At 41.0% G+C, this 6,684-nt stretch overlaps 1 long non-coding RNA gene across 1 annotated transcript in view; it reads left to right on the forward strand.

Moving 5' to 3' along the window:
- Positions 1-4,663, forward strand: part of LOC109393178 (uncharacterized) — a 10,185-nt gene extending 5,522 nt beyond the window's left edge. The window contains exons 3-4 of the long non-coding RNA XR_002126201.1: positions 3,150-3,245; positions 4,541-4,663. This is a non-coding gene — a long non-coding RNA (uncharacterized LOC109393178). The remainder of the gene's footprint in view (positions 1-3,149; positions 3,246-4,540) is intronic.
- The last annotated feature ends 2,021 nt before the right edge of the window (positions 4,664-6,684 follow it).

Below are 6,684 nucleotides of genomic sequence, written 5' to 3' on the forward strand. Positions count from 1 at the left end.
CTTGTTGCTCAGAGCTCGCACTCTTGAGCAAGCTCTTAACCAACTGAGTCACTCGACCAGCCCAGTAGTAGTTTTCTTTTAACAAATATTTTTATGATGGAGCTTAGGGGTAGATGCCAATTCAAGGTCAGCAGTTTTTCAATATGGGCTTAGATAACAGCTATTTAATTGTAAAGGGTTTTTTGTTTGTTTGTTTGTTTGCTTTGTTTTATTTTGTTTTCTGTCTCACTGGGCAATTCTCGGTAGTTGTGCCTGTGCAAGTTGGGAGGAGGGAAGTTGCAGCTCTCACCTATTTCCTGGATGTAATCATGGAGGAGGCCATTCAGTGACTCACACAAGAATCTAGAAATAGCCCCTGAACATTTGATTAGATTACATATTCTATGCAATACATTATGTATTATATACAGCACCATCGACTGTGTAATGCACCTAAGTGTCATCATATATTATATACAGCTTTATAACATGACATAGTTTATTGCAGCTACAATTTATTGAGTATTAACTATGTGCCAGGCCTGCTATTAAGCATTTTTCTTATGTTTTCTCATTTAGTGTAGATGATGTAGTTTATGTAAATGATAATTCCAAATAACATTTGGTGTTAATAATTTCTTCTAAGCATTTCTCCTGTCTTGAGGATAAATAAGTTAAGACACATGGAAAAGAACCCAACAGCAAGGATATCTTTGCAAATAGATGAGAATAATAAAATAGGGATTATTAGATGTCCTAACATTTCCTCTCCCCACCCCATCCACCCTAACCAAATGCACACACAACACACACACCCACATCCTTAAAGGTCTAGTATAGAATCATTCAAGGGTCCTGTTATATTCTAAAATCTCCCTAGCTGGGATAATTGGCTTTGGAACCTCCCTTATCCCCATGACTCTTTCTCTCATATGCCAATATCTCTAACACATAGATAATTTATGAAAACAGAGTAGACACTTTTTAATAATTAAGTGACAGATGATAGGAGCTTTTTTAAAAAGCTGTAAGAGTGCTCGCTTCGGTAGCACATATACTAAAAAAGCTGTAAGAGCTTGGAAAAGGAATGGGGACTGAGATGGTTAGTCATCCATGTACTTATTTGGAACAACTCAGAAAGAATCTTCATCTTGTACCCTGTTCACCTGCAGCGGGTGCCCTGAAAAGTTTGCTTTCTTTGCGAGCTGGGGTCTTTTCAAGCAGGCATCTGGGAGCCTCAGTCATTTGGAGGGAGAACCACATGCCTGCCCCAATCTCAATCGCCCAGCATCACCCACTCTATTCTCTCCAAATTACAGTGCAAACAATAACACAGGTAAAATTAGTCAAGGCACTAATTATGGAGCGTAAGTGTGTAAAGGATATAGAATGATAAATGGCAAATGCAGAACACGTTGTGTCATATCATGTAATCTCTGTGGCTGCTGAGCCCAGGAACAAAGGGAGAATTGTGCCCTGTTTGTCTAACATGCTCTGTATCACAAATTGGAAATCCTTCCTAATTAAGATATTGTTGAATGTCCTTTGTTAGCAGATTTTAACAATGTTAATTAGGAGGTTAGAGTGATCATTGTTCATCTAGCAAACAATTAGGGTGATTTGCACTGTAGCTTTGGAGGGACTTCTGAGCAAGCCAGAAGTTTCCTTTCTGGAGGCATAGAAGCTGCCGAATGAAGGAGGAAACAGGAGGGGGGAGAGAGGGCAATGTTACTCTTAACATTTTTGGGCTGCGGGCCAAGGCAAAGCACGAGGAAATGTTAGCTGTGGGCCTGGCAGCTGTTAGAAAGCGGCGTTGGTCTTGACCTTGTGGAAAAACAATATTTGTTGATGTAAAGTCTATCTCCACAATGGTTCTTATCTTGGTAATTCAGGAGAGGGTGGTCAGAGAAAGTAGAGTCTTCAGGTCTCTTAATCCTCTGGTCCAGTAAGGATGCAGATGGGGTTCAGGACTTGCCACCCCAAAATATGGCACTCTGGCATATCAAATATATTAAACTGAAGTTGTCTGAGAAAAAAGCAAAGGCAGGAAGGTCACTGTGACCTCATCCCACCTTTCTACCTTGAAACAGGTCCTAAGATGCTCATGTGAGGGGTACCCTCCCTATGCCCAGAGGAGAGGACAATTCTTATCCCCAAGATGGAAGGACACTGAGAAGAATCTGGGCCTTGTTAATTTTCTCCAGTTCACCGCACTGACCTCACACCTGCTGTCCTATCACACTTCTCCAAGACTGCTCCCTCTTCATCAAACCTCGCATAACAATACTCAGAAGCCTAACCTTCTTCAGGTCTTCATTTCCCTATGAAGGCTTCTGTATCACATAAAGCTTAAATAAATCTGTATACCTTTCTCCTATTAATTTCTCTTTGTCAGTTGAATTTTCAGAGCCAGCCAGGGATCTTAAGAGGGCCAAGGAAAATTTTTCCTCCCCTAAAGCGTCTTCCAAAAGTAAGGAAAACAATGCCCTGCCATCATTTTTCAGAGTTTTCTCTTATTTTAGAACCAGATGAGTCTGGGACCCTCCTGCTGTAGCCCCCAAACCGGGCCACCTTTGCACCCCCTAATATACACACATGATGTAAAAACAGTTGGCAGTTTTTTTCTTTTCTTTTGAAAGGTAGTAGAATATGCCACCCCAAAATATGACCCTGGGAGTTCAGGATAAGCTACCCCAAAATGTGCTGCTTTGCTATATTGAGGATTTTGAGCTGCTGGCACTTGAAAACAGCAAATGGAGGAAGAGGCTTTCTCTGAATTCCCCTTATCTGCCTAAAGACAGATCCTTCTGAAAAAGGAATTCAGTTGTCATAAGTTCCCTCCCCAGGAGTTCCATCAACTGGAAAGATTGACTCTTATCACGGGAGAGGAGACTAGAAGTTGACTCTACACCCAGATGCACTGTCACAAACTGTCATACTTCCCATCTGTTCTTCTAAGGGCCCATTCATCTTTCCTAAAAATCATTTTCTCTTCCTTAAGAGGCCTCCATCCCTCGTCCCCTTTCCCTATTAAGATGGTATTTAAGCCTGAATTCTAAGCCACCTCTTCGAGTTACTCATTTCCCCCAGTATCTCCCATGTAGACATGAAGTATCCATGTTAATAAACTTCTGTTTGTTTTTCTCTTGTTAATCTGTGTTTTATTACAGGGTTCTCAGCTAAAAACTCAGAAGGGCAGATGGAAAACTACTTTTTCTCCTCTACACGTTCGTTCCTTTTTTATAACTCCCAGCCTCACAGTAGAGGTAACAGGATTAAAGGGGAAGAAGGAAGGAAGGAAGGAAGGAAGGAAGGAAGGAAGGAAGGAAGGAAGGAAAGGAGGGAGGGAGGGAAGGAGGGAAGGAGGGAGGGAGGGAAGAAAAAAGGGAGAGAGGGAGGGAGGAAGGGCTTTGTTTTGCTACTTTGATACAGCAAATATGAAAAGCAAAGTATATTTGGAGAGGAGACGAGAATTGGCTGTTTGAAAACTACCAGAGTACTTGAGTTGCTTTGAGAATCTCATCCTCTCGAAGCAAAGGTGCTTATGGAGAGGAAGGGCAGGCATCTCAGCGAAAGGAGGTATTGATTGGAAATTGAACACAAACACTCTGAGTTCTATTCCTGGCTCCATCAATGATTTCTCAATACAAACTCAGGAAGAGTCACTTAACTAAAAGTCACACCTGCTTGGAGATGGTACCAGGTATCTTGCTGTAGTGATTTTCTAACTACGCACACACAACTCTAGGGGAAAAAAAAAAATCTAACAGATATCTGGCAGCTACCTGGTGCCAGGCACTGTGCTAGAGACTTTACATAAATTTAATCACAGCTAGCACTTAGCTCCAATCTAAACAGCCCTGAGGCCCATTTAAGTGGCTCTCAAGTCTGCTTTTAACCTTGGGGAACCCCATCTGCTGGGGGATAAAAAGCTCTTTTATGTACTACACCCTCACAGACCACCCACCCCAATAATTTGTGCTTTGTCAAAAAACCTTCCGTCCAATTAACAGGCCACAATTTTGATGAAACAAATGGTGAAATAAATTATTCATGCATGTCAGAAATCAAATATAGATCAGGTCATCTTGTAAACTGTTACAACGTCTATAATTTGTTTTAAAGTACTTGAGCATAGATAATGTAATATTATGTATGTGTTAGCTTAATTTACAACCTAAGTGTAGGAGTTGCTCTAATAAGAATTTACCTTTTTGGTGTGGGAAGTCAGAGTTCTCATGGGGAAATCCAGCTAGAGTAGTCTCCCCTTATCCATGGGGGATAAGTTCCAAGACCCCCAGTAGATGCCGGAAACTGTGGATAGTACCAAACCCTGTATATACTCTATTTTTTCCTACACATACATACCTATGATAAAGTGCAATTTATGAATTAGGCACAGTAAGAGATTAACAATAATAACTAATAATAAAAAAGTTATAATAATAACTAAAAATAAAAATAGAACAATTTTAACAATATCTGTAATAAAAGTTACATGAATGTCATCTCTCTCTCTCTCTCTCTCTCTCTCTCTCTCTCTCTCTCTCTCTGATAACAGAGATGGCTGGCTACTAAATGACTCACGGGCAGAGAGCATCTACAGTGGGCATGAAGGACAAAGGGATGATTCACATCCCAGGTGGAATTGCATCACACTACTCAGAATGGCATGCGATTTAAAACTTAGGAATTATTTGTTTCTGGAATTTTCCATTTTGTATTATCGGACTGCAGTTGACTGCAGGTAACTGAAAGCTTGAAAAGTGAAACTGCGAATAAATAGGGACTACTGTACTATAGATTCACTTCCATTGTCTTATCTTGATCAATACAGGACAGTTTGCAAAAGAGCATGGCCAAGGTCAGAAATGGGTCTTCATTGGTCAAGTTAGTGGCTTGTTAATTTGTGTACTGGCTGTTATAAATGGGTTCTCATCGGTACAATTTGATCTGAGAGTTGCGTAACTATTAAGTGTAGAGATGAACTCACTTTTCTGTCTCTTTGCACTCACATACATATGAATTCATGGGCGCCTTTGTTCTCCCAGTCTGCTGTGTTTGTTTGCTCTCCATTAGCATATCTAGGGCCTGGCACAGAGTAGGTGCTCAACACACATCCCTTGAATGAATTATGAAAACTGCTCTGTCACAATAGGGGAAAATTCATCGGGTAGAAAACCTGTCCACTTTTTTCAAGACCCAATGGAAAAACTTGGCAGCTTTGTATTTTCCTCTTCAAATTTCCAGACAGGGCTTTCATGAGTTGGTAAGTGTTGCAGTTTGAGCTCTTCAAAAAACACCAGTAAACCATTTACTTCCACTTAGAACTCTTGGTCATCTTAAAGCCGGTCAACTTTTCCAGCTGTCTTTATCCAGGAATAGCAGCAAGGAGACCATAAACTCATTCAAATTTAGGCACACAATACACAAGGGGAGTGGAGAGAATATTCAGGCTAGGGAATTCTGATGGCTCATTACCATGACAAAGGTTGTAACAACTTGGACAGGAAGCTGAACAAAAGGCATCCACTGTTCTATTTGCAATTCTAGGATTGTATTTGTAATCTCTCTTTGCAGGAGAAAGAGACTGCCAGTAAAAGGATGAAGCACAATAGGAAGGGAGAATCCACAATGCTGAGAGAGACCAAAGGGATCAGTGAGTATGCACAAGTGCATACACACACACACACACACACACACACACACACACACACACACGTGCGCTATATGTGTGTACCTTCCCTGTGTCTGTACACATTTGACAAGAGTAAATTATTGTCACGGGTAAGAATTTACCATTATTGACCTATAAGATGCCTTTTAAAAATATATTCAACATGGCTGGGATGCCTATTTGAAGTGAAGAAGCATTTAAGGAAAATGAACAGGCGAAGCCTCAATATTTTCATAGAGCAGAGCAAGCCTCTTTACTTCGTTCACTGTGGAGAGCCTGAGAGTAAGCTAACATTGTAACCTGCTAAGTAAGATACCATGAATGTGATTAATAATGCAGAGGGGAAAGGCTCAAGAGTTATTGTGCTCTGTAGGTTTTGGTGTCAGGGAGGCATTAATTGTCCCGAAAGTCACTGACAATTTTGGTTAACAAGTGATACAAATGGAATGGCTCAGTCTGCTGTTCTTTGGGGTCCTCACTTGCCCGTAGCTGCTAAACGCTGCAAATTCTGATTCATTGCCATTTGATCCCCTTTTGTTAGCTATCTAGTCAATAACTATAGTTGGGAAGTGTGTAGTGGCAGGGACCATTCAAAAAATGACTCACCATCCCCAGAGCTCGAAAAGCAAAACTATTACCTTTATTCAGCTGGAAAAGAATTATACCCACAGTCTATTCTATTGTCCCACTATAAACCAGGCTCTTAATTGGCACTTTGGCATCAGTATTTTAAAAAGTTTATAATGACAATTTAGAAGTGAGGCATCATGGAGGCTGAAGTGACTTCACTTCCAGGTTAATCTTGCCTTGAAATGTTTGCATGTGCTGTGACTGTATCCGCCTCCTAGGAAATGTGTACGGCTGCTCTCAGTGGAGGGCAGACAGGGTTGCTCTTAGATTACTGGGCTGCAGTTAATATGCTGCACTAATAGTATTCTCTGATGCATTGATCTTCTTCCTTCCACCCCTCTGGCCCCTGATGGACATTAACAAAGTTGGCACCTAACCACACTTCTCATTCTGCTTCC

This window comes from Hipposideros armiger, unplaced genomic scaffold (assembly GCF_001890085.2).
Source record: "Hipposideros armiger isolate ML-2016 unplaced genomic scaffold, ASM189008v1 scaffold_369, whole genome shotgun sequence".
NCBI lineage: Eukaryota > Metazoa > Chordata > Mammalia > Chiroptera > Hipposideridae > Hipposideros > Hipposideros armiger.